At 48.4% G+C, this 27,317-nt stretch overlaps 30 non-coding genes across 30 annotated transcripts; all 30 read right to left on the reverse strand.

Annotated features, from left to right (window-relative positions):
• Nucleotides 1-3,298: 3,298 nt before the first annotated feature.
• TRNAV-CAC (transfer RNA valine (anticodon CAC)) lies at nt 3,299-3,371 on the reverse strand. The gene has a single exon. It is a non-coding gene; the product is annotated as a tRNA-Val (tRNA).
• A 79-nt stretch (nt 3,372-3,450) lies between these two features.
• On the reverse strand, nt 3,451-3,523 carry TRNAV-CAC (transfer RNA valine (anticodon CAC)). The gene has a single exon. It is a non-coding gene; the product is annotated as a tRNA-Val (tRNA).
• A 79-nt stretch (nt 3,524-3,602) lies between these two features.
• On the reverse strand, nt 3,603-3,675 carry TRNAV-CAC (transfer RNA valine (anticodon CAC)). The gene has a single exon. It is a non-coding gene; the product is annotated as a tRNA-Val (tRNA).
• A 79-nt stretch (nt 3,676-3,754) lies between these two features.
• On the reverse strand, nt 3,755-3,827 carry TRNAV-CAC (transfer RNA valine (anticodon CAC)). The gene has a single exon. It is a non-coding gene; the product is annotated as a tRNA-Val (tRNA).
• A 79-nt stretch (nt 3,828-3,906) lies between these two features.
• On the reverse strand, nt 3,907-3,979 carry TRNAV-CAC (transfer RNA valine (anticodon CAC)). Its single transcript has one exon. It is a non-coding gene; the product is annotated as a tRNA-Val (tRNA).
• A 79-nt stretch (nt 3,980-4,058) lies between these two features.
• Nucleotides 4,059-4,131, reverse strand: TRNAV-CAC (transfer RNA valine (anticodon CAC)). The gene has a single exon. It is a non-coding gene; the product is annotated as a tRNA-Val (tRNA).
• A 79-nt stretch (nt 4,132-4,210) lies between these two features.
• Nucleotides 4,211-4,283, reverse strand: TRNAV-CAC (transfer RNA valine (anticodon CAC)). The gene has a single exon. It is a non-coding gene; the product is annotated as a tRNA-Val (tRNA).
• A 79-nt stretch (nt 4,284-4,362) lies between these two features.
• TRNAV-CAC (transfer RNA valine (anticodon CAC)) lies at nt 4,363-4,435 on the reverse strand. The gene has a single exon. It is a non-coding gene; the product is annotated as a tRNA-Val (tRNA).
• Nucleotides 4,436-9,637: 5,202 nt separating this feature from the next.
• TRNAV-CAC (transfer RNA valine (anticodon CAC)) lies at nt 9,638-9,710 on the reverse strand. Its single transcript has one exon. It is a non-coding gene; the product is annotated as a tRNA-Val (tRNA).
• Nucleotides 9,711-9,790: 80 nt separating this feature from the next.
• Nucleotides 9,791-9,863, reverse strand: TRNAV-CAC (transfer RNA valine (anticodon CAC)). The gene has a single exon. It is a non-coding gene; the product is annotated as a tRNA-Val (tRNA).
• A 79-nt stretch (nt 9,864-9,942) lies between these two features.
• TRNAV-CAC (transfer RNA valine (anticodon CAC)) lies at nt 9,943-10,015 on the reverse strand. Its single transcript has one exon. It is a non-coding gene; the product is annotated as a tRNA-Val (tRNA).
• A 77-nt stretch (nt 10,016-10,092) lies between these two features.
• Nucleotides 10,093-10,165, reverse strand: TRNAV-CAC (transfer RNA valine (anticodon CAC)). The gene has a single exon. It is a non-coding gene; the product is annotated as a tRNA-Val (tRNA).
• A 72-nt stretch (nt 10,166-10,237) lies between these two features.
• Nucleotides 10,238-10,310, reverse strand: TRNAV-CAC (transfer RNA valine (anticodon CAC)). Its single transcript has one exon. It is a non-coding gene; the product is annotated as a tRNA-Val (tRNA).
• A 70-nt stretch (nt 10,311-10,380) lies between these two features.
• On the reverse strand, nt 10,381-10,453 carry TRNAV-CAC (transfer RNA valine (anticodon CAC)). The gene has a single exon. It is a non-coding gene; the product is annotated as a tRNA-Val (tRNA).
• A 74-nt stretch (nt 10,454-10,527) lies between these two features.
• Nucleotides 10,528-10,600, reverse strand: TRNAV-CAC (transfer RNA valine (anticodon CAC)). Its single transcript has one exon. It is a non-coding gene; the product is annotated as a tRNA-Val (tRNA).
• A 77-nt stretch (nt 10,601-10,677) lies between these two features.
• Nucleotides 10,678-10,750, reverse strand: TRNAV-CAC (transfer RNA valine (anticodon CAC)). The gene has a single exon. It is a non-coding gene; the product is annotated as a tRNA-Val (tRNA).
• Nucleotides 10,751-10,829: 79 nt separating this feature from the next.
• TRNAV-CAC (transfer RNA valine (anticodon CAC)) lies at nt 10,830-10,902 on the reverse strand. The gene has a single exon. It is a non-coding gene; the product is annotated as a tRNA-Val (tRNA).
• A 77-nt stretch (nt 10,903-10,979) lies between these two features.
• TRNAV-CAC (transfer RNA valine (anticodon CAC)) lies at nt 10,980-11,052 on the reverse strand. The gene has a single exon. It is a non-coding gene; the product is annotated as a tRNA-Val (tRNA).
• Nucleotides 11,053-11,131: 79 nt separating this feature from the next.
• TRNAV-CAC (transfer RNA valine (anticodon CAC)) lies at nt 11,132-11,204 on the reverse strand. Its single transcript has one exon. It is a non-coding gene; the product is annotated as a tRNA-Val (tRNA).
• Nucleotides 11,205-11,276: 72 nt separating this feature from the next.
• Nucleotides 11,277-11,349, reverse strand: TRNAV-CAC (transfer RNA valine (anticodon CAC)). The gene has a single exon. It is a non-coding gene; the product is annotated as a tRNA-Val (tRNA).
• Nucleotides 11,350-11,428: 79 nt separating this feature from the next.
• TRNAV-CAC (transfer RNA valine (anticodon CAC)) lies at nt 11,429-11,501 on the reverse strand. Its single transcript has one exon. It is a non-coding gene; the product is annotated as a tRNA-Val (tRNA).
• A 77-nt stretch (nt 11,502-11,578) lies between these two features.
• On the reverse strand, nt 11,579-11,651 carry TRNAV-CAC (transfer RNA valine (anticodon CAC)). The gene has a single exon. It is a non-coding gene; the product is annotated as a tRNA-Val (tRNA).
• A 10,210-nt stretch (nt 11,652-21,861) lies between these two features.
• Nucleotides 21,862-21,934, reverse strand: TRNAV-CAC (transfer RNA valine (anticodon CAC)). The gene has a single exon. It is a non-coding gene; the product is annotated as a tRNA-Val (tRNA).
• A 78-nt stretch (nt 21,935-22,012) lies between these two features.
• TRNAV-CAC (transfer RNA valine (anticodon CAC)) lies at nt 22,013-22,085 on the reverse strand. Its single transcript has one exon. It is a non-coding gene; the product is annotated as a tRNA-Val (tRNA).
• A 70-nt stretch (nt 22,086-22,155) lies between these two features.
• Nucleotides 22,156-22,228, reverse strand: TRNAV-CAC (transfer RNA valine (anticodon CAC)). Its single transcript has one exon. It is a non-coding gene; the product is annotated as a tRNA-Val (tRNA).
• A 78-nt stretch (nt 22,229-22,306) lies between these two features.
• Nucleotides 22,307-22,379, reverse strand: TRNAV-CAC (transfer RNA valine (anticodon CAC)). The gene has a single exon. It is a non-coding gene; the product is annotated as a tRNA-Val (tRNA).
• Nucleotides 22,380-25,925: 3,546 nt separating this feature from the next.
• On the reverse strand, nt 25,926-25,998 carry TRNAV-CAC (transfer RNA valine (anticodon CAC)). Its single transcript has one exon. It is a non-coding gene; the product is annotated as a tRNA-Val (tRNA).
• Nucleotides 25,999-26,075: 77 nt separating this feature from the next.
• TRNAV-CAC (transfer RNA valine (anticodon CAC)) lies at nt 26,076-26,148 on the reverse strand. The gene has a single exon. It is a non-coding gene; the product is annotated as a tRNA-Val (tRNA).
• Nucleotides 26,149-26,227: 79 nt separating this feature from the next.
• TRNAV-CAC (transfer RNA valine (anticodon CAC)) lies at nt 26,228-26,300 on the reverse strand. The gene has a single exon. It is a non-coding gene; the product is annotated as a tRNA-Val (tRNA).
• A 220-nt stretch (nt 26,301-26,520) lies between these two features.
• On the reverse strand, nt 26,521-26,593 carry TRNAV-CAC (transfer RNA valine (anticodon CAC)). The gene has a single exon. It is a non-coding gene; the product is annotated as a tRNA-Val (tRNA).
• Between the last annotated feature and the right edge of the window lie 724 nt (nt 26,594-27,317).

Consider the following 27,317-nt stretch of genomic DNA (forward strand, 5'->3'; position numbering starts at 1 on the left):
GATTATGACCTTGCACCATTGCAATCAAGCGTGAGGCACTCTTATCGCTTAGTGGGAGATTTTTCACTAGATCAACTACTAAGCAAACACAACTAAAATCTCCAAGCGTAATTATTTGTCTTTCAAATATCAGGTACTGCTCGAGCCGTTCAAAAAACACGTCACGTTCATTTTCGGCGTTCGGCGCATATAGGCAGATTATTCGCCAGCAAGACTCGGACTTAAGAAAATCCACTATAACAAATCAACTGCTTTCGCACACAAGCACAGTCTCAACATCTATTCCTAAATTGTTTCTAATGAAAATGGCACATCCGCCTGACGTGCCGAAAGCATTAGAAACGCAAACATCGTACCTTGCTCGGAAAGGCAGCACCATGGGGTCAGTTTGTTCCTCGCTGTCTTTTTTCGTCTCTTGTACAGCTACTACGTCCAACTCGTTCTCCAAGAAAAGGCGATTTAGCTGATATTGTTTCTTTCTAGAATTTAAGCCTCGAACATTCATAGTCGCAATTTTTAGTGCTGTGCTGAGATTTCTCGCCATATATTAAAATTGCATATGCGCCATGGTGCATACCTCGTGAGCGCAAGCACACCAGAAAGCCCGCAGCTTATTTCCAAGACGCCAACCGATTCCCGATGCCTGCAGTCCTCGATCTTCGGCTTGGGTTGCGTGGCAAAAGGCTCCAATCATTGTCCTTATTCGATATTTGATATGCGTCGACATAGTCCCTAAGGAACCGCAGAGCATCAAAGCTCGCGGCTACGTTGACGGTTTCAACACCGCTTTTCTGTTTGGTTGAACGTTGGGCTTGGGTTTCAATGACGCGCGTCGAGTCACCACCGTTTTCGTTGGTGGCTCCACAGATCCAACGACGTCTTGTCTGTCCGCCTCGTCCGTTGTGGCTTCGCGTCCTCGTTTGCCGACGGCGCCTCCGGCGGATTGTCCCGTGACGTCCATGCTTTCCGTGTGTTGGCTCGCTGGATCCTTTGAAGGTTCACCGTGTTCTGCCCCTACACTTGTCTTTTCAGGCACTTCCCTCACGTCGGGCTTTTCTACAAGGCTATGGTCTCCTTACTGTTCATTTTCTTGCGGATACGAGGGCGTGTCTACTGGTCGTATCCCCTTTTGAGTCACTTGACTCGACGTTCCTGCAGCTTGTTCCGCGTCGGCTTCGTCCATGACGAGCTCTGCTGCGTCAGTTTTTCCAACTGGTCCTGTTACACTTGCGTACGTCTTCACACACCAACTCTCGTCGTGCCCGAAACGACGGCACCCAGCACATCGAGGGACACGGCAGTCGCGTCGTATATGTCCCGCGGTGTGACAGCGCAAAAACACTGGTGCTCTTCCTGGCGCAATTAGCAGCGCCAGTTCCCCACTAACACGAAGCTGGTGTGGGAGGTCGTCAACCTTGACGCCTGGATGGAGCTTAATGCTCACCGTCCGCGTCGTCGTACTTTTCTCGTGGATGCCATTCACACGCCACTTTTCTTTCACGACATCTGTTACCGTCCCGAACATGGCTAGTGCAGCACGTACATCTTCATCGGAAACATTGAAAAGCAGCCAGTGCAACTTCAGGCGCAGGGCTTGGTTCGCCGGGTCAACTACAACACAGCGGCGACCCTTCACCTTCATTTCACCGATGGTCAGAGCCTTCTTCACGCCTTCCGCATTCTTGAAGGTGACGGCCCATACGTGACTCATCTGGTACGCCCCCAAGGCTAGCACCTCAGGGAGCAATGCCAGACGGTCCAACGTATCCCTGAAGTCTTCAACTCGATAAGGCCTGGCCCGAATATCGGCATGTAAAAATATGGTATTGTATATGTGGTTCCTTACCTCAAGCTCTACGCTGCGGAGAAAACCAAAATAGACTGCATTATTAGAAAGGCGTATAAGCAAGCCTTGGGACTTCCGGCAAATACGTCAAACGAGAAATTCTTGGCGCTCGGCGTGCACAACACATTAGACGAACTTATTGAGGCCCAGAGTGTAGCGCAGTATGAAAGGCTTACACAGAGTTTGACGGGGAGACACATCTTAGATGACATCGGAATAACCTACGAAGCACAGCACGGAGTGCGGGGAGACATCCCAAGGAAAATAAGGGAACATCTATCAATACCCCCACTCCCCAGAAACATGCACCCGGAGTTTCACCAAGATCGAAGAAACGCACGAGCGAGAGCTCTCCACAAAAGATTCCGTAGTGCCAGGGACGTGGTCTATGTGGACGCGGCGGAGTACTCAAATGGACATAGTATGTCCATAGTTGCTACGAGTCTAGATGGTGACTGCAGAGTTAGTGGGACGGTAAAAACATGGAAGGCAGAGGTGGCGGAGGAAGCTGCCTTAGCACTGGCAATAGCCTCCACGGAAGCTAACATCGTAGTAAGCGACTGCAAGACAGCCGTCAAGAACTATGCAAAGGGAAGAATCTCGCCGGAAGCACTGAGAATTTTAAACAACTTTCGTGAAGATCGCGACATCCACATTATTTGGGCACCCGCACACTCCTCCCTTCCCGGGAACGAAATAGCGCACAACCTGGCTCGAGAACTGACAGGCCGAGCAGGTGACACGCAACAAATACTGGGAACGGAGAGAGCCCGGATGACCAGCTTTAACGAGATCACCAAACACTATAAATTGGGAAGGGCCCATTTCCCCCCGGCACACTCCTCGTTAAATAGACGGCAAGCGACGGCATGGCCCTCTTACAAACAAATACATATCCGAACCCGGTGGCCTACCACCGCTACTACCCGGACCTTTACACGGATAGATGTAGATTCTGTGAAGAAAGGGCGGACCTACAACACATTGTTTGGGATTGTCCTCGTACACCCATACAGAATAAAATAATTAAGACCAGAGAGCAGTGGGAGACCGCGTTGCTCAGCTGTGCACCGGAAGACCAACTCAAGGCAATCCAGCAGGCCGAAGATGCCGCCAGGGCCCAAGGGCTCGAGGCCGTCATTTAGGTAGAGGCCTAGGTCTCAGACCTGCTGTGCACAAATAAAGTTTATTCCTCCTCCTCCTCAAAACTGTACGACCTGTAGGCAAGATGACCTCATAATCTTCACGTTCAGCAGGCGTCGCATTCCTGTTACCGCGGCTATTCATTGACGCAAACACCGCCCCATCTGAGCACATGATGACCACGTCTGCTCTCTTCGACAGACGGAAGTGTAATCCTGCACCACGGGAACGGAGCACGGAGAGGTATATTTCTCTCCCTCTTTTCTTCTGCGTATTCGCGATCGCAAAGAAAACAAAAGTGTAACGCGCTGTTCCCGCCCGGGATCGAACCAGGGGCCTTGCGCGTGTGAAGCGCACGTGATAACCACTACACCACGGGAACGGAGCACGGAGAGGTGTATTTCACTCCCTCTTTTCTTCTGCGTATTCGCGATCGCAAAGAAAACAAAAGTGTAACGCGCTGTTCAGGCCCGGGATCGAACCGGGGGCCTTGCGCGTGTGAAGCGCACGTGATAACCACTACACCACGGGAACGGAACGCGGAGAGGTATATTTCTCTCCCTCTTTTCTTCTGCGTATTCGCGCTCGCAAAGAAAACAAAAGTGTAACGCGCTGTTCCCGCCCGGGATCGAACCGGGGGCCTTGCGCGTGTGAAGCGCACGTGATAACCACTACACCACGGGAGCGGAGCACGGAGACGGCTATTTCGCTCCCTCTTTTCTTCTGCGTATTCGCGCTCGCAAAGAAAACAAAAGTGTAACGCGCTGTTCCCGCCCGGGATCGAACCGGGGGCCTTGCGCGTGTGAAGCGCACGTGATAACCACTACACCACGGGAGCGGAGCACGGAGACGGCTATTTCGCTCCCTCTTTTCTTCTGCGTATGCGCGATCGCAAAGAAAACAAAAGTGTAACGCGCTGTTCCCGCCCGGGATCTAACCGGGGGCCTTGCGCGTGTGAAGCGCACGTGATAACCACTACACCACGGGAACGGAGCACGGAGAGGTATATTTCACTCCCTCTTTTCTTCTGCGTATTCGCGATCGCAAAGAAAACAAAAGTGTAACGCGCTGTTCACGCCCGGGATCGAACCGGGGGCCTTGCGCGTGTGAAGCGCACGTGATAACCACTACACCACGGGAACGGAACACGGAGAGGTATATTTCACTCCCTCTTTTCTTCTGCGTATTCGCGCTCGCAAAGAAAACAAAAGTGTAACGCGCTGTTCCCGCCCGGGATCGAACCGGGGGCCTTGCGCGTGTGAAGCGCACGTGATAACCACTACACCACGGGAACGGAGCACGGAGACGGCTATTTCGCTCCCTCTTTTCTTCTGCGTATTCGCGATCGCAAAGAAAACAAAAGTGTAACGCGCTGTTCCCGCCCGGGATCGAACCGGGGGCCTTGCGCGTGTGAAGCGCACGTGATAACCACTACACCACGGGAACGGATTTTTTTTTTTTCTTTATTGCCTGTTTTATAACAAATACACGATTCACAGCTATTCTCCGCTGCGATTACAAAACAAAAAAAGACAGTTCAATGTGCGGGTGTACCTTGTCGTTTAATTTTGGTTTAAAAAGGCTGAATGTTTGTAAGCTGTTCAAATGCTGTTAACCACTCAGGTGGTTCGCTGAGCGCTTTAAACGCTTCGCGAATGTACAATACATTTTCAGCAAAATATTCTTTGGCCGGTTTTGCGTCAACATCCTCATTACGCACCGCCATTCGTGTTTTCCACACGCTGTGCATGCAGAGTAACATCACCATATCACATGGCACGCCTTCTGTCTCTTCAAACGGTAAAAAACGGATTCCAAAAGGTGTTAAAGGAAATTCTTTTTTTAGTGTCCTTTGTAGAATGTCCCAAAGGAAGACTGAGTCCCTGCACTCCAGAAAAATATGCTCCATTGTCTCCGGTTTCTGACATATCTGGCAATTCACACTCCAGGGTACAAAGATCCCCTTCTCCTGCAGCCATGGCTTGACAGGAAGCGTGCCAGTGTGTAGCATGAAAAAAAAAGTTTTTGTTGTTGCTCTTACAGGCATTTTCTTAACTCTTTTTAAGACATTCTGCTCACGCCCCAGTGCATATACTGCACGGTATATTGGTACTGGACACATGATATTAACTAAATCTCGGTATAATCGCTTTCTTGCGACTGTGTTCAGGTATTCCAAAGAAAAGTGTACTTTTAGAAAACGGAAAGAGCTTATCACTTCAAACAAAAAACCTCGGACAACCACTTGACGTATGCCATACGACGTCACAACATATTCTGGCAGTGCGTCACCTAATCGCGTCTGGATAACGCACCGCAAAAAACAATCGCTTTCGTCGCGCAAGAACATGAAACGCGACACTACTTGTTTCAAAAATAAATGCGACAAACCCAACCCTCCCTTCTGCACAGCGTGAAACAGATTCAGACGACTCGTGCGCTCCCATCCTGATCCCCACACGAACATAGCAAAAACCCTGTGCAACTTTTGTACACACACTCGGGATATACATAAAACTTGCAACATATAAAACACTTTAGCGACAAGAAATAAATTGCAGACAGTGGCTCTCGTGAATATTGACAGATTCTTGCCTCCCCACTTCGTTGTTTGTGCTTTAGCCCGCTCAGTTTGTTCAGTCCATTGCGTCGTGGTATCGCGATAGTATTCCAAAGGAACACCAAGATAACTGGTTGGCGTATCTGTGAACGGTACTGTTTCTAACACTGCAGGCCGGCTGTCCCATTCACCGTGCCAGAAGCCTAAGCTTTTTGGCCAGCTTATGGCACTCCCCGTTAGACTGCAAAACTTTCTTGCATCCTTGACTGCCTCCCGAATGCTCTCTTGGTCAATGCAAAAAAAGTGCGATGTCATCTGCGTAAGCTAGTATTTTTACTTCCTGAGTTAAAAGACGGTAGCCGCGAATGTTTTCGTTTTCTCGTACCTTCAAACAGAAAGGTTCAAGAAAAATCGCAAAAAGTAAGGGCGACAAAGGGCACCCCTGGCGCACACTGGATAATACTGGTATATTTTCGCTGAGTCTTTTATTGATTATAAGGTGAGCGGAACAGTTCTCATAAGCCATGGCTACTCCGTCCTGAATCACTTCGCCTACATTAATGTGTTTTAGCAGGGCAAAAAGTATGCTGTGAGCAACCCTGTCAAAAGCTTTTTCTAGGTCTAACTGAACCATTGCTACACCTTCGAGGTTCGCATCACAGCATTCCAATATACTCCTAGCGATGTGAATATTCGACAATATTGTTCTATTCCTAATACCGCATGTTTGGTGTGGGCCTACTATGGATTTAATAACTGACTGCATCCTTTTTCCGAGCACCTTCATGTAGATTTTATAATCCGAATTCGTAAGACTTATGGGCCTGTATCCAGCGACAGATTTCAGCTTTACCGTATCGGTGGTTTTCGGTATAAGCACAACATGACTTTTTCTAAATGATGGCGGCAAGTGCTTAGTTTCATGAGCTTCTGATATTACACAGTGCAGTATCTCGCTTATTTCGGCCTTGAAAGTTTTATAGAAAGCTGCTCCTAGGCCGTCTGGTCCAGGCGCCTTTCCTTTACCCAAGTCTTCTATGGCTTCTGTAATTTCTTTCGCAGAGATCGGTCTCTCGAGTCCCTCTTTTATTTCGTCTTGTAATTTTGGCAGAAGTGTTAAAAAGGTGTTCACAAACTCTTCTGTTACGGGCACCTGCCTACCGAGCAACGCTCGGTAGTGTTCAACGAAAGCTTTTTCAATTACTTCTGGGTCTTTTGACATTGTGTTGTTAAAACAAATTTCTTTTATTATGTTTTTGGATGCGTAACCCTTTTCGTCACTGAGCGCGCGCTTAGTTGGCGCCTCTCCCAGCCACAGCCTCTCGGATCGTGCTCTTATCGCGGCTCCTTGGTAAATTTGAGCGTCCACCCTTTCAAGTTCGCGTTTAATTTCTCTAATCTGTTTCGAAAACAATCCCGGTATTGTGCACTCCGCGTTTAGAAAATAATCGAGCATGCTTTGCAGTTCTTTCTCTCTTTGTTTAGCTTTATGACGCATCACACAAGCCCTCTCGATCGCACTCATTTTCACTTCAATTTTAAACTGCTCCCACAGCTCAGCCCAATTTGTTGTAGCATCTATTTGCATTACGTCCATTTTTCCTTTTACCGTTTTGACAAACCATTCATCACTTAAGATCGTTTCGTTCATTTTCCACAGTTCCCAGTTAAAGTGAGACCCTCTATGTTTCGTGCCCAATGTACACGTTACTAGGCTGTGATCACTGAAGCTCACGTGCTTTACTGCGTAGCTATTGACCGTTCGCGCAAGGTTTGCTGATACGTACAAGCGATCTAGTCGAGCGTGACTCTGCCCTTGGAAATGAGTAAAAACAACACTGTTACCGCTTAATATGCTTCCAACGTCTACTAAATCATAGTCTGCCACGATTGCGCAGAGTTGATGCGCACTTGTATCCCGTATTATTTTACTGGGCACCCTATCTTCGGACATGCAAACACAATTGAAGTCACCAAGAAGAACAACATTTCTTTCACACGTCAGGTGTGACTCAACAAAGTTTAAAAAAATTTTTCTATCACTAATTTTGTTTGGAGCGTACACACAGACAACTCGCCAATCAATATTATTGAAAGAGAAATCACATAGGACCAATCGCCCATCTTGGGCCGACATTACACTCTGCGCAACAATACCTATTGAATTACGCAAAAATAAAAGACAGCCACCGGCCTTACCTACTCCATGACAAACACAAGTGTTGTAACGGGATTTAAAAACCTGAACCATTTTGTCCGTTTGCTCTTCGCTTTCAATTTTAGTTTCTTGAACAGCAAGAATATCTATGTCGTTTTCCAGCATCAGGCGACTTAATTGTGCTTGTCGCCGTCTAGCCGTTAGCCCTCGTACGTTAAGCGTGCCAATACGTATTGCTATTCCATGATTATTTGCCATTGAAAGAGAAGAGCAAGCACGAACTACAATACATTTCGGAGATCAACGACCGCCAAACTTACAAAAAAACAAAACCCTACACCATCATAAGCTCCGTCTCATACGGCGAAGGCATGACGTTACCAAATGCGCTACTCATCATTCACTTAAAGGTTCCGCAGCACCTAGTCCTTACTGAGCCTTCTACCGAACAGCACCCCGCTACCGCGGGGGAACTGTCGGCGTTGTCCGCTTATCTGGTGGGACAGTCGGCGTCTGTCGCCCGTCTGGTGGGACGGTCGGCGTCTGCCGACCACCTGGCGGATTGGTCGGCGTCTGGCGCCCCTCAGGTGGATGTTCTCGCGTCGGCCTCCTCTCGAGCGGAACGTTCGGCTTGGGCTTGAGTGTAGACCGCCGGAAAGAGGAAGCCTTCGTGGGTGGCCCTTCGCTGCTGTCACCGTCGTCTTGCTCAAGCCTGACATCTTGATCGGGTATTTCGCGAGGTCTCTTTGAGACGGTGCTGGCCTGGTCCATTTTCTCGCCGGATTCTTCGATGAAGGCAGCGCCAGAGTTGCCCTGTCGCAGAACGCCCTCGGCAGCCTCCGCGTCCCCCTCACTTTCACGCACCGTAGAATTTTCTGCAGACGGTTCACTTTGCACTTCATTCTTGGCCACTGCCTCGCTACTGCCCTTTCTGGGTTGGCACTTGACGCTTGCCAAGACCACTGGCTTCTCTTCCGTGCCTCGTGGGTCTCCGCCCGCTCCAGCAGTCTCTTCCGCGTCCGCTTGATCCATCAAGTGCTCGTCTAACGCGTCGCTCCGGCCAGACCCGGTCACGTTAGCGTAGCTTTTCACGCACTGGGTCTCGTCGTGACCGAAACGACGACAGAGCCCACAGCGTGGCACACGGAACTCGCGCCGTATATGGCCGGTGCCGCGGCATCGGAGGCAGAGCGGAGCTCTGCCTGGAACAATCACGAGCGCATGGTCCTCTGATACTCGTAGCTGATGCGGGATGTCTTCCATGGTCATACCAGCCTTCAGCCGTAACGATACCAGACGCGTGTGAGAACATTTGTCGCCGCACCCTGGTACTCGCCACCACTCCCTGGAAATTTCGGTCACCGTTCCGAACGGCGCCAAGGCTGCTCTGACGTCCTCGTCGGGAGTCGTGTGAAGCAGCCAGAACAGCTTCATTCTAATATCCTGGTTGCAAGGGTCAATGGCGACGCAGCGGTGTTCTTTGACACTAAAGGCCTTCGCTGACAGCAGCTTCTTTTTTCCGACTTCGTCCTTGAATGTTATAGCCCAGACATGGTTCATCTGGTAGGCCCCGAGGGCCACCACCTCCGGCAACAGCTTATGACGGTCAAGCGCATCGCGAAAATGTTCGACTCGATAGGGCCTGGCCTTCAAATCACCGTGCAAAAACACGGTATTACACACGGTCATACCTGATGGCAGATGCGGCAAAACAAGCTGGTAATCCTGTGAAGACGTTTCCGTAAGCCTGATACCGCGGCCCGGCTGGGCCGCATGAACCGCCCCTACGGAGCACAACATTCCGTGACCGTCCGCTGTGGTGGCCGGAAGTGGAATCTACACCACGGGAACGGAGCACGGAGAGGTACATTTCACTCCCTCTTTTCTTCTGCGTATTCGCGATCGCAAAGAAAACAAAAGTGTAACGCACTGTTCCGGCCCGGGATCGAACCGGAGGCCTTGCGCGTGTGAAGCGCACGTGATAACCACTACACCACGGGAACGGAGCAAGGAGAGGTATATTTCACTCCCTCTTTTCTTCTGCGTATTCGCGCTCGCAAAGAAAACAAAAAGTGTAACGCGCTGTTCCCGCCCGGGATCGAACCGGGCGCTTTGCGCGTGTGAAGCGCACGTGATAACCACTACACCACGGGAACGGAGCACGGAGAGGTACATTTCACTCCCTCTTTTCTTCTGCGTATTCGCGCTCGCAAAGAAAACAAAAGTGTAACGCGCTGTTCCCGCCCGGGATCGAACCGGGGGCCTTGCGCGTGTGAAGCGCACGTGATAACCACTACACCACGGGAACGGAGCACGGAGAGGTATATTTCACTCCCTCTTTTCTTCTGCGTATTCGCGATCGCAAAGAAAACAAGTGTAACGCGCTGTTCCCGCCCGGGATCGAACCGGGTGCCTTACGCGTGTGAAGCGCACGTGATAACCACTACACCACGGGAACGGAGAGGTATATTTCACTCCCTCTTTTCTTCTGCGTATTCGCGATCGCAAAGAAAACAAGAGTGTAACGCCCTGTTCTCGCCCGGGATCGAACCGGGGGCCTTGCGCGTGTGAAGCGCACGTGATAACCACTACACCACGGGAACGGAGAGGTATATTTCACTCCCTCTTTTCTTCTGCGTATTCGCGATCGCAAAGAAAACAAGTGTAACGCGCTGTTCCCGCCCGGGATCGAACCGGGGGCCTTACGCGTGTGAAGCGCACGTGATAACCACTACACCACGGGAACGGAGCACGGAGAGGTATATTTCACTCCCTCTTTTCTTCTGCGTATTCGCGATCGCAAAGAAAACAAAAACGCGCTGTTCCCGCCCGGGATCGAACCGGGGGCCTTGCGCGTGTGAAGCGCACGTGATAACCACTACACCACGGGAACGGAGCACGGAGAGGTATATTTCACTCCCTCTTTTCTTCTGCGTATTCGCGATCGCAAAGAAAATAAGTGTAACGCGCTGTTCCCGCCCGGGATCGAACCGGGTGCCTTACGCGTGTGAAGCGCACGTGATAACCACTACACCACGGGAACGGAGCGCGGAGAGGTATATTTCACTCCCTCTTTTCTTCTGCGTATTCGCGATCGCAAAGAAAACAAGAGTGTAACGCCCTGTTCTCGCCCGGGATCGAACCGGGGGCCTTGCGCGTGTGAAGCGCACGTGATAACCACTACACCACGGGAACGGAGCACGGAGAGGTATATTTCACTCCCTCTTTTCTTCTGCGTATTCGCGATCGCAAAGAAAACAAGTGTAACGCGCTGTTCCCGCCCGGGATCGAACCGGGGGCCTTACGCGTGTGAAGCGCACGTGATAACCACTACACCACGGGAACGGAGCACGGAGAGGTATATTTCACTCCCTCTTTTCTTCTGCGTATTCGCGCTCGCAAAGCAAACAAAAGTGTAACGCGCTGTTCCCGCCCGGGATCGAACCGGTGGCCTTGCGCGTGTGAAGCGCACGTGATAACCACTACACCACGGGAACGGAGACGGCTATTTCGCTCCCTCTTTTCTTCTGCGTATTCGCGCTCGCAAAGAAAACAAAAGTGTAACGCGCTGTTCCCGCCCGGGATCGAACCGGGGGCCTTGCGCGTGTGAAGCGCACGTGATAACCACTACACCACGGGAACGGAGCACGGAGACGGCTATTTCGCTCCCTCTTTTCTTCTGCGTATTCGCGCTCGCAAAGAAAACAAAAGTGTAACGCGCTGTTCCCGCCCGGGATCGAACCGGGGGCCTTGCGCGTGTGAAGCGCGCGTGATAACCACTACAACACGGGAACGGAGCACGGAGAGGTATATTTCACTCCCTCTTTTCTTCTGCGTATTCGCGATCGCAAAGAAAACAAGTGTAACGCGCTGTTCCCGCCCGGGATCGAACCGGGGGCCTTACGCGTGTGAAGCGCACGTGATAACCACTACACCACGGGAACGGAACGCGGAGAGGTATATTTCTCTCCCTCTTTTCTTCTGCGTATTCGCGATCGCAAAGCAAACAAAAGTGTAACGCACTGTTCCCGACTTGGATCGAACCGGGGGCCTTGCGCGTGTGAAGCGCACGTGATAACCACTACACTTTTTTTTTTCTTTATTGCCGGTAATCAGCAGTACATCGGAAGGACAACATAAGGAACATATATACACAGACAGATGAACTTCTCATCCGTTAACAAAAATTAATAAGTAAAAGCCGCCTGTTATATGTGAGCTGGCGTTGTTTAAAATTCTTTAAGATTAGCCAGGGGTTCTATCCTGGCCATCCAAGGCGGTGGGCACTCATGTGTAGCAAGCACATCAAGAAAACGTGTTATTTGTTCTCGAAAGAAAACACGGGCTGGTCTCGCATCGGGATCGCAATAGAAGCCAGCCATGCGGGCTCGCCATATACAGTAGAGGCCAGTTAACATTATCTGATCGAAAGGTGTTCCGTCCTCTTCATCTATCGGTAGATACCTTATGCCATGTGGATCAAGAGGAAATTCTTTCTTTATTGTTCGCTGTAGAACATTCCAAAAGAAAACCCCCGCCCAACAGTGTAAAAAAACATGGTCTATTGTTTCTGGTTGTTTGCATATGAAGCAATCTGAGCCCCATGGCATGTAAAAGCCCCTTTCTTCTAAAAACGTTGCAACTGATAGTGTTCCTGTGTGTAGCTTGAAAAAGAAAGTTTTCATACCAGGCGGTACCTGCATTTTTTTAACACGTTTGAAAACATTCTGGCCTGGGCCTCGACTGTACATAGTTCGGTACCGAGGTGAGGGAAAACGGCTGTCAAATAGATCATTGCGCAGCCTTTTTCTTGTTACCGTAAACAAATATTCTTTGGAAAACCGTACAGCAAGGAAACGAACACTCAGCACAATTTCCTTATAGAATCCGAACACTGCCACCGGTACACTTTCAGAGCTTATAATAAACTCGGGTAACAAATGCGCAAGTCTAACTTTGCAAACCGATTGAAGAAATGAATTATCATTGTTCCTGAAGAAAAAGAACCGTCCGACTAATTGCCTCACAAACAGGTGGGCCAGCCCTAGCCCTCCATCTTTCTCCCGTCTGAAAAGATTGTTGCGGCTGCATCTCTCCCATCCAGAACCCCACACAAACACGGCAAAAACTCTGTGCAATTTCTGTACATTGGCTCTGTTACAAAAAATGAATTGCATAACGTACCATAGCTTAGCTACGAAAAACAAGTTTCACACTGTAGCCCTGGCAAATACTGAAAGGTGTTTGGCTCTCCACGCCTCAGCCTTCTCTTTAACCCTTTTAAGCTCGCACTGCCAGTATTCGTCGCTCTGTTTATAAGCTTCAAGTGGTACACCCAGGTATTTTACTAGCGTTGTCGACCACGTGACATTCGCAAAGATAGCGGGGGTCTTAGGCCACTCCCCATGCCAAATACCGTGGCACTTGCTCCAGTTTACTCTACTTCCAGTGATTTCGCCAAATTTTTTAACAACATTTATCGTTTGCAAAACGCTCTCCTTGTCATTGCAACACACGGCTACGTCATCAGCATAGGCCAGAAGTTTAACTTCTGATGCTTGCATTGTAAACCCATGAATACATTTGTTCTCAATCACTGCCAAACACAGAGTCTCTAGATAAATACAGAACAGGAGTGGGCTGGCTGGGCAGCCCTGACGCACGGAACGTTGAATGCTGATGGGGGCCCCCAGTGACTTGTTAATTATAAGCTTAGTACTTCCGTTCCGGTACGCCATGGCCACCCCGTCAGTAATTATGGACCCGACATTTATATGTTTTAGAATGGCAATTAAAATAACATGAGCAACACAGTCAAAAGCTTTCTCCAAATCAAGTTGGAGAATAGCAACTCGCGACCTTAAGGCGTCACAACATTCCAGAATTGATCTCATTATGTGTATGTTTGTGCTAATAGTACGTCCCTTGATGCCGCATGTTTGGTGACTACCTACTATGGTTTCCATTACTGATTGTAACCTGCAAGCGATGATCTTCATGAATACTTTGTAATCATTGTTGGTAAGTGATATTGGTCTGTACGACGCTACATATTTTAGTTTTGTAGGCTCGTCGGTCTTAGGGATGAGCACGGTGTGTGCTTCCCCGAAAGAATATGGCAATGCGTTTACTCCATACGCTTCGTTAAAGACGTCAGCGAGAAGAGGCGACAAGTCTGATTTAAACTGTTTATAAAAAGCGGCGCAAAGGCCATCCGGACCCGGCGATTTTCCAGTTTTTAAATCATCAATTGCCTTTTCCACTTCACGTGCTGACATCGGTGCCTCTAGTCTGTTCTTCGTGTCGTCGTTGAGTTGCGGCATGCGTCCCAAAAACGTGGCTCTAAAGGCATCTACGTCAACAGGACTCGATGCAAAAAGCTGTTGAAAGTGCTGGAAAAACACTTGCGCTATGTCCTCACAGTCGGTTATTTCGTGATCATCTACTTCAAGTACATCTACGTGGTTACGCCGTGCGTGCCTGTTTTCAAGACCGAGCGCACGTTTAGTTGGAGCCTCATCTGCTGTCAAAGCCTCTGCCCTTGCGCGTATAATCGCTCCCCGATATCGCTCTTCATCGCATATCTCCAATTTCGATTTGATGCTACGCAAATCGTCTTTGTATGCGCCCGGTTGGGTGCACTCTAAGGCCGTTAACTTTTCCAACACCACCCTTAGTTCTTTCTCTTTAACTCTTTCTTCGTACTTTATTTTGCAGGAGCGATCGATGGCGGCTAGTTTAATTCGTTGTTTAAAATTTTCCCACTTTTCGGTGACTCGCAACACGTTATTTCCCACTTCTTTCAAATATTCCTGTACTTTGCTTAGAAAAAGCTCGTCAATTAACAATTTGGAATTCATTTTCCACAACTCCCACGTGAAAGTGTGGTGTTTTGCTTTGCGTCCAACATACATCTTGACCAAACAGTGATCAGTGAATGAAAGAGGCGTGACACCGTAGCTGTTACACAGGGGTATTACGTCTAGTGACACGTACATTCTGTCTAGACGCGCGTGACTATTGCCCTGGAAGTGTGTGTAATGAACCTCGCGTGTTCCAACCAGACAGTCAGCCACGTCGTCTAGGTCGAAATCGGTTAATAATTCAGCGAGGACATGGCAGCTTTTGTCATTGGTTCTTCGGCCTGTTCTGTCCCGATCTCGGAGTACACAATTAAAATCTCCCAGAATTATCACTTTGTTGTTCATGCAAATGTGCGTCCTTAAGGATGAAAAAAACAGAGTGCGCTCTTCACAAACATTAGGTGCATATACACACACAACACGCCACGAATCATTACCAACATTAAAGTCAACGTACACTAACCTGCCTGAAGGGCATGAAAAATAATTTTCGATAGATAAGCCGGGAAGTTTCCTAGTAAATAAAATAACACCCGCCGACGCACCTTTAGCATGGCTCACTACCGCGTAGTATAAAGACGTAAACCTTAGCACCATGCCCCGGGTCTCCTCCTCCCCTTCAACCTTTGTCTCTTGCACGGCCAGAACGTCGAGGTCTTGGTCCACCATCATCCGGTACACTTGGCTTTGTTTAGGCTTGGCGGCCAGACCTCTTACGTTTAGTGTGCCTAAGCTAAGCGTTGGGTTGGTTGCCATTGCTAATACGAGAAAGTTAGAGAGGCCCGGAGCACTGTGCTCACCACAACGTCTAGCCAGCGGCTAGACGCCTCCGGGACCGTCCGGTGGTCTGGTGTGGTCCGCGGACGGCTGTGGCTTGTCGCCGGCTTTCCTATGCCGATGAATGTTTGGAGAGGGCTTGAAGCTGCTCCTTCTCGTCAAAGTTGTCTTTGCAGGTGGCCCGTCGGCATGGTTCTTTGCAGCTGTTTTCCCATCGGTAGCGTCTAGCGGCCTCTTAAAGGTAGCGTTGCCGCTCGTATCCATAGGGTCGCTGGTTGGGGGCGGATCCCCACCTTCTGTCTCGCATGCGGCTTCATCAACTACAAGGCAGTTTTCCTTGCTTCTCGCCCGCTCTTCTACAGGACCCGTTGTCGTCCCATCTTTCTTTTCGAGGGTAACAAATACATCTGTATCTTTCGCTGCCTTCGATGTCGCCTCTGCATTGCTGGCGCTCTCCTTGTCACCAGCCCCCTTGGCAGCGTCCTCGGCTTCAGCAGCATCCATCCTCATCTGCGCGACGACCTCGTTCGCTGGTGGCCCCACAGCTGCAGCGTACGTGCGCATACACTGATCTTCAGAGTGTCCAAAGCTGCGACACCGAGCGCAACGCGGTACCTTGCACTCGCGACGGACGTGTCCGACACCCTTGCATCGTAGGCACTGCATCGGCCGTCCAGGCGCTACGACAAGGGCCAGTTCACCGGCAACTCGGATTTGGTGCGGGAGGTCATCGACTTTCATCCCGCTCTTCAACTTCAACAGAACGGTCCACGACGTTGAGTCCTTGTCGCCTACGCCTCTGACACGCCATCGTTCTCTCGTCACTTCCACGACCTTGCCAAAGGCCGCTAGCGCTGCCTTATATCTTCGTCCGCCACCCAATAAAGCAGCCAATGAAGGCGGAGGCGTACCTGTTGGTCTTGAGGGTCGACGATAACGCAACGACGCCCCTTCACGTTGAGCTCTTTCAACGCCAGCATCGTTTTCGTTGCCTCGTCACTCGAGAAGGTGACTGCCCATACGTGATTGATCTGGTAGGCTCCCAGGGCCATGACCTCCTGCAGCAGTCCAGTCGGGATGAGTGCATCTCGGAAGTCTTCGACCCTATAGGGCCTCGCTCGCACGTCGCCATGCAAAAACACGGTGTTTTTCACGACAGGTCCCTTGGGCAGTGGTGGCAAAATAAACTGGTAGCTCGCTTCCTCGTCATCGTCCATAAGCCTGTTACCGCGGCCGGTGGCCGCAAAAGCCGCTCCTTCGGAGCCCATGATCCACACGTCCGTACAGGTCGGCTGCCGGAAGTAGAATGCCGTGATAACCACTACACAACGGGAACTTTTTTTTTTAATTACCTTTCACAGGATTGAAACAAAGCGATACAATCACAAATTCACACTACATAAAGTAATTAAAAACGCTTGCCCGCTTTGGGCAAGCGTGGGTATTTAAAACCGCTTCAGGTTGACAAGAGCATCTAATACAGGCATCCATGCTGGTGGATCAATCCGTGCTTTATATATCTCACGAATAAACGCGATACTTTCTTTGAAGTACTCTCTGGCTGGCTGGACGTTCATATCTGCATGATACACTGTCATTCTTGTTTTCCAGATGCTGTGAAGACATAAAGGCATAAACATGTCATACGGCACCCCTTCATCATTATCGGTTGGGAGAAAGCGGATGCCATATGGGATAATCGGTAACTCTTTTTTTAAAGTACGTTGCAGTATGTCCCATAAGAAGGTGGCATCTACGCAATCAAGAAAAATATGGTCGATAGTTTCTGGTTGCTTGCACAATTGGCAGTTTATCGTCCAAGGCACGAAGATACCCTTCTGCTCTAACCACGGTTTAACGGGCAGAGTTCCGGTGTGCAAGTAAAAAGAAGAACGTTTTCATCGTGGACCGTACTGGCATCCGCGTCACCCTTTTCAGTACGTCTTTGCCTGCTCCTGTTGACAACATGGTGCGATACAGTGGTTCCGGCATACATACATCAACAACATCTTTGTACAGTTTCTTTCGTGTGACATTGCTTAGATACTGTAATGAGAACCGTGCTGCGAGGAACTCGTAAGGCCAGACGACTTCTCGCAGGAAGCCTCGTACTTTCGGCCCATCAACCCGATCAGACGACACAATAAACGCTGGCATAACGTCACACAATCGCATTTGAATCACAGTACGTAGGAAAGCATTGCTTTGCTCTCGCATAAAGAGAAATCTGGACACCACCTGTTTTAGAAATAAATGCGCCAAGCCCAGTCCGCCACTTTTCACTGACCGCAATAAATTTGTACGGCTTGTACGTTCCCAAGTTGATCCCCATATATACACTGCTAGCACCCTGTGGAGTCTTTGAATGCTTGCTCTCGTCGCACACAGTACTTGCAGAACGTACCAAATCTTGGCTACAAGAAAAAGGCTACATACTGTTGACCTTGCAAATATAGATAAGTCTCTCCCTCCAAATTTGGTCGATTTTTCTTTTATTTGTTCCGCTTCATTTCTCCAATAATCACTAGTGTCTTTGTAGTGATTTAAAGGCACCCCGAGGTATTTCGTTGGCGAAACCGTCCACTGCATGCTTTCAAAGACGTCCGGGGTGTCGTCCCAATCCCCATGCCAAAAGCCCAAAGATTTGCTCCAGTTGATAACGCTTCCGGTCACTTTACAAAAACTCTTCGCCACACTGATGGCATTCCTGACACTTTCTTGGTCAGAACAGAAAACTGCAATATCGTCAGCGTACGTAAGTAGCTTAACCTCGCTTGTGCTCAACCTAAAACCTTTTATTGCACTCGATGACATGATTTTCAAACAGAAAGGCTCCAGGTACAGCGCGAACAGTAAAGGAGACAAAGGGCATCCTTGCCTAACAGAGGACTTTATCTGGAAACTGGCAGTTCATGATTTATTAATTTTAATCCTGCTAGAAATGTCTGCGTAACACATTTCTATACCTTCTGATAGGACCTTCCCGACATTGATGTGTTCTAGAATGTTGAAAAAGACTATGCACAACTCTGTCGAATGCCTTCTCTAAATCCAGTTGTACCATGGCGACCTTACCGCAGTACGCATCACAACACTCCAGGACGGTTCTAGCCACGTGTATGTTTGTTACAATGGACCTTCCTTTTATGCCGCAAGTCTGATGCGGCCCCACAAGCCTGGTTATAACACTTTGCAGTCTCCTACCCAAAACTTTAGCGAAGATCTTGTAGTCCGTGTTCGTTAGAGTTATCGGTCGATACGCTCGTACAGAGAGCAAGGCAGCAGGATCCTCTGTTTTTGGAAAAAGTACAACATGGCTCTGCCTGAAAGAAGGAGGCAACTTCTTTGTTCTGTATGCCTCCTTTATTACGTTATGCAGGACAACTGCTATCTCAGTTTTAAAAGCCTTGTAGAATTCTGAGCCGAAACCATCAGGGCCTGGCGATTTCCCTGCACTCAATTCATCGATTGCCCCCTCAATTTCTGCAACACTGATTGGTGCTTCGAGATTCGTTTTAACTTCTGCTTCAAGTTTTGGCATGTGTCTCAAGAAATCGCATTGAAAACCTTCCACAATCTGTGGTTCGTGGCCAACTAAATCCCGATAATAATCAACAAATGCGCGACGTATCAGTTCCTCGTCTTGCACAACTTCATCTCTGTACATTATCGCTTTTATTTCGTTGCGCGACGCATAGCTTTTTTCATCTGATAGAGCGCGTTTGGTCGGGGTTTCACCCATATACATTTTTTCCGCACGCGCTCGTACAACTGCACCCCTGTACTTTTCTGTATTAATTTCTAGTTTGGTTTTAATTTCTTTTATTTCTCTGGCAAAGTTACCCGGGGCTCTAGCTTCTGCATTCAAATAAAAATCAAGCTGGCTTTGGAGCTCAGTTTCTTCTTTGTTTTGCTTCCTCCGCAATGCCCCGACTCTTTCGATGGCTGAGATTTTTGCGTTTTCCTTAACATGTTCCCACGCCTCCGCATAACACTCCGGTTCATTTGCCAGTAGGTCTCCAATTTTTCCTTTTGTTTCCTTCATATATACCTCATCATTGAGGAGTTTAACATTGCATTTCCACAGCTGCCAGAGAAATGTCGCCGGTTTCCTCGGACCTAGCGCGCACACAACCAAACTATGGTCGCTAAAGAAAACGTTTTTAATGTCATACTTATTGCAGACGGGTGCCAAATCTGCCGAAACATAAATACGATCTAATCTAGCGTGGCTGTCCCCCTGGTAGTGGGTAAACCGAGGCAATGTGCCATTTGAGAGGAAGCCCCCTACATCTTCTAACAGGTGACCTTCAGTCAGCGCATTTAGTACCGACACACTCGCATCTCGTATCGGTGCATCTCTTGTTCTGTCTTCTACTCTGGATACGCAATTAAAGTCCCCCATCATTATAATTGCCCTGTCACAATTCAGATGATGTTCAACACTTTCAAAAAACAATCTGCGCTCACTTGGTGCATTTGGGGCATGTAAACAAACTATTCGGAACTTCTGGGCTTGCAACGTTATGTCACATACAATAAGTCGTCCAGTGTCACACGCGCACACACTATCAACAGATATACCTGTGGAGTGCTTCAAGAACAGCGCACAACCACCGGCTGTACCTACTGCATGCGCAACGCATACATTGTAGTACGCCCTAAAAGGTTCAACCATGCGGTTTGTTCCTTCCTGACTTTCGATCTTCGTTTCCTGTATGGCAATTACGTCCAATTCATTTTCCATAAAAAGTCGACTCAGCTGGTATTGTTTTCTCCGTGTCGACAGGCCCCGCACGTAAAGAGTGCCTACATAAAGAGGCGTTTGGAGAGTAACAGCCATTATTTTTATAAACACAAACGGCATAGTATCCCTTGCTTATCACAAGACGACAAAACACTCACATTTTTATAGAAAATCCCAGTCGTTCCAGCCATTTTGATTAGAATTTAGACTTCGCCGTGACGACGTCCCTTCCGCTGATAGTGTCCGGTTGGAAAAAAAGAAGGCTCGACACCTTGTCACATCGCCGGCGGGGCCGGCGGTTTCCGCTCGGGCCGTGGCTCGAGCGGTATTTTCGGTGCGGGTTTAAACGTAGTCGTTCGATGGGGTGTCGTTTTCACAGGCGGCTCATCCGTTGCATTCTGGTCGGTCTTGTGCCCTTCTTTGCCGTCCTCATGGAGTCGTTTTGGTGCAGGGCTGCTGGTACTTGCCATAATGACGTCTGTAGTCTCAGGGCTTTGCTCGACACTCGCGCCAGGTGCAATGTGTTGGCTCGTTGGAGCGCCCATCGCCTGTGTCTCTACAGCCTCTGTTGAAGCGATGGCTGTGTCTTCCGCAATAATGAGTGCAGCCTTTTGCTTCACATGTGACACGTTTGTTGCACCAATAGTTCGCGAGCTGTCTGCCTCGGGGGTAGTTTCGGCCGCGTCTGCCTCGTCCATTAGATGTTCCGTCGACAGTTCATCGCTTGCTTTGACTCCGGCCACGTTTGCGTAGGTTCGCACGCAGACGCTTTCATCGTGGCCATATCGCCGACATTTGGCACAACGCGGTACCCGGCAGTCGCGCCTGATATGGCCTGTGGCATGGCACCTCAAGCAAAGCGGTGGGCGTCCCGGCGCAACGAGTAGAGCCATGATTCCTGCAACGCGCAACTGATGGAGTAAATCTTCTAGAGTTACACCAGGCTTGAGCTTCAGACCAACCGTGCGCGTAGACGAGCCTTTGTCAGCTATTCCGTGCACTCGCCAGCGCTCCTTGTAGATATCGCTTGCTTTCCCGTACGGTGCTAGAGCAGAGCGCACTTCTTCGTCCGGAACATTATGTAGCACCCAGTAAAGCTTGATGCGCACTTCTTGATTTTCGGGGTCAACCACAAGGCACCGTTTCTCCTTGACCAGAACTTCCCCAATTTCTACCATCTTCTTCGTAGCTATGAATACTTTGTTTAGCGCAAAACGACAGAGACAAGAAAGACGACAGGACAAGGCGCTTTGTCCTGTCGTCTTTCTTGTCTCTGTCGTTTTGCGCTAAACAAAGTATTCATGGATTCGAACCAACTAGCCCGCCAACGCATTGTGCTGAACTATCTTCGTAGCTTCTGCACTTTTAAACGTGACGGCCTAAACATGGTTCATCTGGAACGCCCCCAAAGCTATCACTTCAGGAAGCACTCCGAGATGAACCAACGTGTCCCGAAAATCTTCTACACGGTAAGGCCTGGCTTTCAAATCCCCGTGGAGAAAAACAGTATTCGCTACAGACGCACCTGTTGGCAGCGACGGCAGAATAACTTGATAGTCCAGGGCTTCATCAGCAAAAAACCTGTTTCCGCGGCCCGACTGGGCCGCTGATACCGCTCCGGCGGAGCACATTCCACACGCGTCCGTTTGCTATCACGGCCGGAAGTAGAATCCTCACACCACGGGAACGGAGCACGAAGAGGTATATTTCTCTCCCTCTTTTCTTCTGCGTATTCGCGATCGCAAAGAAAACAAAAGTGTAACGCGCTGTTCCCGCCCCGGATCGAACCGGAGGCCTTGCGCGTGTGAAGCGCACGTGATAACCACTACACCACCGGAACGGAGCACAAGAGGTATATTTCTCTCCCTCTTTTCTTCTGCGTATTCGCGATCGCAAAGAACAGAAAAACGTAACGCACTGTTCCCGACCGGGATCGAACCGGGGGCCTTGCGCGTGTGAAGCGCACGTGATCAACACTACACCACGGGAACGGAGAGGTATATTTCTCTCCCTCTTTTCTTCTGCGTATTCGCGATCGCAAAGAAAACAAGTGTAACGCACTGTTCCCGCCCGGGATCGAACCGGGGGCCTTGCGCGTGTGAAGCGCACGTGATAACCACTACACCACCGGAACGGAGCACGCAGAGGTATATTTCCTCCCTCTTTTCTTCTGCGTATTCGCGATCGCAAAGAAAACAAAAGTGTAACGCACTGTTCGCGCCCGGGATCGAACCGGGGGCCTCGCGCATGTGAAGCGCACGTGATAACCACTACACCACCGGAACTTTTTTTTTATTGCCTGTTTACATCATACAGAAACAACAGAAGGATCTCAAAAACTTTTGAAATTGATCAACTCATCAAACAGTGTAACCCAATCAGGTGTTTCTGGCTGGGCTCGATACAGCTCTCGCATATACGCTACATGTTCAATAAAATTTTCCTTTACAGGCCGAGCGTTAGTGTCGGCATGTCTTACCGACATTCGGGTTTTCCATATACTATGGAGGCTGAGTATCATTATCATGTCGTAGGGAATGTCGCCGTGATTCTCAACTGGTAAGTATCGGATTCCATGTGGTGTAATAGGTAAGTCGTTTTTGATAGTTCGCTGAAGGATGTCCCAGTGAAATATGGGATCCCAGCATTCAATACATCCATGTTCTATTGTCTCTGGTTTTTGGCACAGTATGCAGTTGACTGTCCACGGTACAACCATTCCTTTATCTTGTAGCCACGTTTTTATAGGTAGAGTGTTTGTATGGAGCTTGAAGAAAAAGGATTTTACATGCGGTCGTATCGGCATTACTTTAACCCGTTTTAAGACGTCTTGTCCACAGCCTTCAGTGTATATGCTTCTGTACACTGGCAGAGGTAACATAACATCCAGCAAATCCTTGTAGAACTTTTTCTTTTTTACTGTACTCAAGTATTCTATGGAAAACCTTACTTTAAGCATACGAAAGGCTACAACAACCTCGCGCCAATAACCTTTTATACGGCGCATCGCAGTCTTATTTGTAGAGACGATGAATTCAGGTAGTGCATTGTGTAAACAAACTTGCATAACTGTACGCAGAAATGGGTCACACTGATCTCCTAAAAATATAGAACGCGACACAATCTGTCTGATAAACAGGTGTGACAGACCAAGACCACCTTTTCTGACGGACAAAAACAGGTTAGTTCGACTCGTTCGTTCCCAACTTCCTCCCCAAATAAACACTGCAAAGACTCTATTAATTTTTGGTAGGTTAGTACGCGACATAAACAATACTTGCATAACACACCATAACTTGGCAACTAAGAATAGATTGCAAGTAGTTGCACGGGCAAACATTGACAAATTTCGACCTTGCCATCCCTGCGTCTTCTCTTTCAAGCGTTCTGTTTCCTCGTTCCAATACAGTTCGGTGTCTTCATAACATTGTGATGGGACACCTAAGTACGTTGTTGGCATTGCTGTCCATTGGATGCCAGCAAATAATTCAGGCTTCTCGCTCCACTCTCCATGCCAGAAACCTACGGTCTTCTCCCAATTGATCTTGCAGCCAGATTCCTTGCAAAACTCGCCAGTCAACCTAACCACCTCTTTGATACTTTCGGCATCTTTGCAAAAGACAGCAATGTCATCAGCGTATGCGAGGACCTTGACTTCCGCCGTTCCAAGCATAAAACCGCGTACACTTTGACTATTAATTAAACTCAAGCAGAAAGGTTCCAAGTAAATATCAAAAAGTAATGAGGAAATTGCACATCCCTGCCTCACACTGGAGAGAAGCTGGATTGGTTCACTTAACTTCTTGTTTATAATGATGCGTGTGCTGCACTCTGAGTAGGCCATTTTTACTCCTTCTAATATCAGTCCGCCGACATTAAGATATTCTAATATTGAAAATAGTACTTCATGTGACACATTGTCAAACGCTTTCTCCAAATCTAGTTGCAACACTGCAACCCGACATGAGAGAGCATCACAGCACTCAAGAACACAGCGAGCTACATGTGTATTGGTGGAAATTGTCCTGCCCTCGATTCCACATGTTTGATGCGGTCCCACTAGTCGCGTTACAACACTTTGAAGTCTGTTTGCTAACACTTTCGTGAATATTTTGTAATCACAGTTCGTGAGGCTTATTGGTCGATAAGACTTTACTGACATCAGTTTAACCGGATCCTCGCACTTAGGGATTAGCACTGTATGAGCCGTTCGGTACGATGGCGGCATTCGCTGTGTTGCATACATTTCCTTGAAGACATTATGCAATAATTGGCTGTGCTGACATTTGAAAGTCTTGTAAAAGGGCGCACCTAAACCATCAGGCCCGGGAGCCTTTCCTGCACCAAGTCCATCTATAGCGTCTTCAATTTCTCGCAATGTGATTGGAAATTCCAGGCTTGCTTTAATGTCATCTTCTAGACGTGGCATAAGATGAAGAAAATATCGCTCAAACCCTTCTATTATTTTTTTCTTGTTCCCAAACAGTTCACGATAATAATCTACGAATGCTCGCTCTATCATTGTAGGTTCGGAAGTTTCCTCGTTTTGATATATTATTGCTTGTATTTCATTTTTTTGTCGCATATCTCTTCTCGTCACTTAGCGCCCGTTTAGTAGGCGTTTCTCCATTCCACAATCGTGCCGCTCGCGCTCGTACCATGGCTCCCTTGTATCGTTCTTGGTCGATAAGTTCGAGCTTACTTTTTGTTTCTTTTATCTGCTTCATGCAAGATCCAGCGTTCTGACATTCTGTAGACATGAGCAATTCTAGTTCGCTTGTTAATTCTTTTTCTTCTTGTTTTTCCTTGCGGCGCAGCGCAGTAGCTTTTTCTATCGCTTTTCTCTTAACATCAGTTTTGAGAGTTTCCCATGTTTCAATACAGTGATTAGTTTGCGCTGTCATAGAGGAATTAATCATTTCACTTATATCTCTGATAAAGCTATCATCATCTAGCAGTTTGGTATTAAACTTCCAAAGATCCCAATTAAATTTCGTTTCTTTTCGTTTTTGCCCTAAACCAAACGTCACTAGACTATGATCAGGAAAGGATACATGTTTAATCTCGTAACTTTGACACAATGGCACGAGCTGCATTGCAATATAAGCTCGGTCTAATCGCGCATGACTTTCACCTTGATAGTGCGTATAAACGGAAGCTTTGCCTGTCGACAACAGAATACCGACATCTTCTAATTCATAATCATTCACAAGTATGTTTAAAAACTGTGCGCTCGTATCCCTTCGTTTCATTTGATTAGCTCGGTCTTGTGCTCTGCACACACAGTTGAAATCCCCCATCAATATAAGGTATCGCTCGCACTTCAGGTATTCTTCTAGCTGTTGAAAAAAAATTCTACGAGCACATTCATCATTTGGAGCATACACGCACAAAATGCGCCACTTAAAGCCAGAAAAAGAACAATCAAGTATGACAAATCGGCCAGTTCCACATATAATAACTTGTTCCTCTACAATTCCAGCACTGTTACGAATAAAGAGTGCGCATCCTCCAGAAGTTCCAACCGCATGACACACGCAGACGTTATACATTGCTCTAAATGGTTGCACCATGCGGTCCGTCTGTTCCTGGCCTTCCACCTTTGTTTCTTGCACGGCGACAATATCTAAATCATTTTCTTGAAAAAGCCGGCTTAATTGGTACTGGCGTCTCCTGCTCGCCATACCGCGAACGTTTAAAGTGCCTAGACGAAGGGGCTTCTGAAGGTTAAGAAGACACTACACCACCGGAACGGAGCACAAGAGGTGTATTTCTCTCCCTCTTTTCTTCTGCGTATTCGCGATCGCAAAGAAAACAAAAGCGTAACGCACTGTTCCCGACCGGGATCGAACCGGGGGCCTTGCGCGTGTGAAGCGCACGTGATAACCACTACACCACGGGAACGGAGCACGCAGAGGTATATTTTTCTCCCTCTTTTCTTCTGTGTATTCGCGATCGCAAAGAAAACAAGTGTAACGCACTGTTCCCGCCCGGGATCGAACCGGGGGCCTTGCGCGTGTGAAACGCACGTGATAACCACTACACCACGGGAACGGAGCACGCAGAGGTATATTTCTCTCCCTCTTTTCTTCTGCGTATTCGCGATCGCAAAGAAAACAAAAGTGTAACGCACTGTTCCCAACCGGGATCGAAGCGGGGGCCTTGCGCGTGTGAAGCGCACGTGATAACCACTACACCACCGGAACGGAGCACGCAGAAGTATATTGCTCTCCCTCTTTTCTTCTGCGTATTCGCGATCGCAAAGAAAACAAAAGTGTAACGCACTGTTCGCGCCCGGGATCCTTGCGCATGTGAAGCGCACGTGATAACCACTGCACCACGGGAACGGAGCAGGAAGAGGTATATTTCTCTCCCTCTTTTCTTCTGCGTATTCGCGATCGCAAAGAAAACAAAAGCGTAACGCACTGTTCCCGACCGGGATCGAACCGGGGGCCTTGCGCGTGTGAAGCGCACGTGATAACCACTGCACCACGGGAACGGAGCACGGAGACGTATATTTCTCTCCCTCTTTTCTTCTGCGTATTCGCGATCGCAAAGAAAACAAAAGTGTAACGCACTGTTCCCGCCCGGGATCGAACCGGGGGGCCTTGCGCTTATTTAGCGCACGTGATAACCACTACACTTTTTTTTTCTTTATTGCCGGTCTTCGACGTACACATACGACATAAACACATACACTTTATAATGGTAAAAGTAACGAACGTCTTGCGCCCTTGCGAATAGTTAAAAACACTTGATAAATACTAGTTCATCCTATATATGCATCCATTCGGGTGGTTCTGTTCTCGTTTTATAAGCTTCACGCAGATATAGCACGCTTTCAATAAAATGCTCTCTCGCAGGATGAATAACAAGCCTCTCATGACGCTCATCCATTCTTGTTTTCCACAGGCTATGTAAACATATTGCCATAAACATGTCACATGGCATATCTGCGTTTTCAGTTGGCAAGAAGCTGATGCCGTACGGTGTTATCGGTAATTCCTTTTTCAACGTTCTTTGTAGTATGTCCCACAAGAACATTGCATCTGAACACTCAAGAAAGATCTGCTCAATCGTGTCTGGTTGCCTGCATCTTGAGCAGTTTACAGACCACGGCACAAAGATTCCCCTTTCTCTTAGCCATGGCTTCACTGGGAGCGTTCCACTGTGTAATTGGAAGAAAAAGGTTTTTGCGGATGACCGTATCGGCATCCGCTTCA

Source organism: Dermacentor andersoni, chromosome 1 (assembly GCF_023375885.2).
Source record: "Dermacentor andersoni chromosome 1, qqDerAnde1_hic_scaffold, whole genome shotgun sequence".
Lineage (NCBI taxonomy): Eukaryota > Metazoa > Arthropoda > Arachnida > Ixodida > Ixodidae > Dermacentor > Dermacentor andersoni.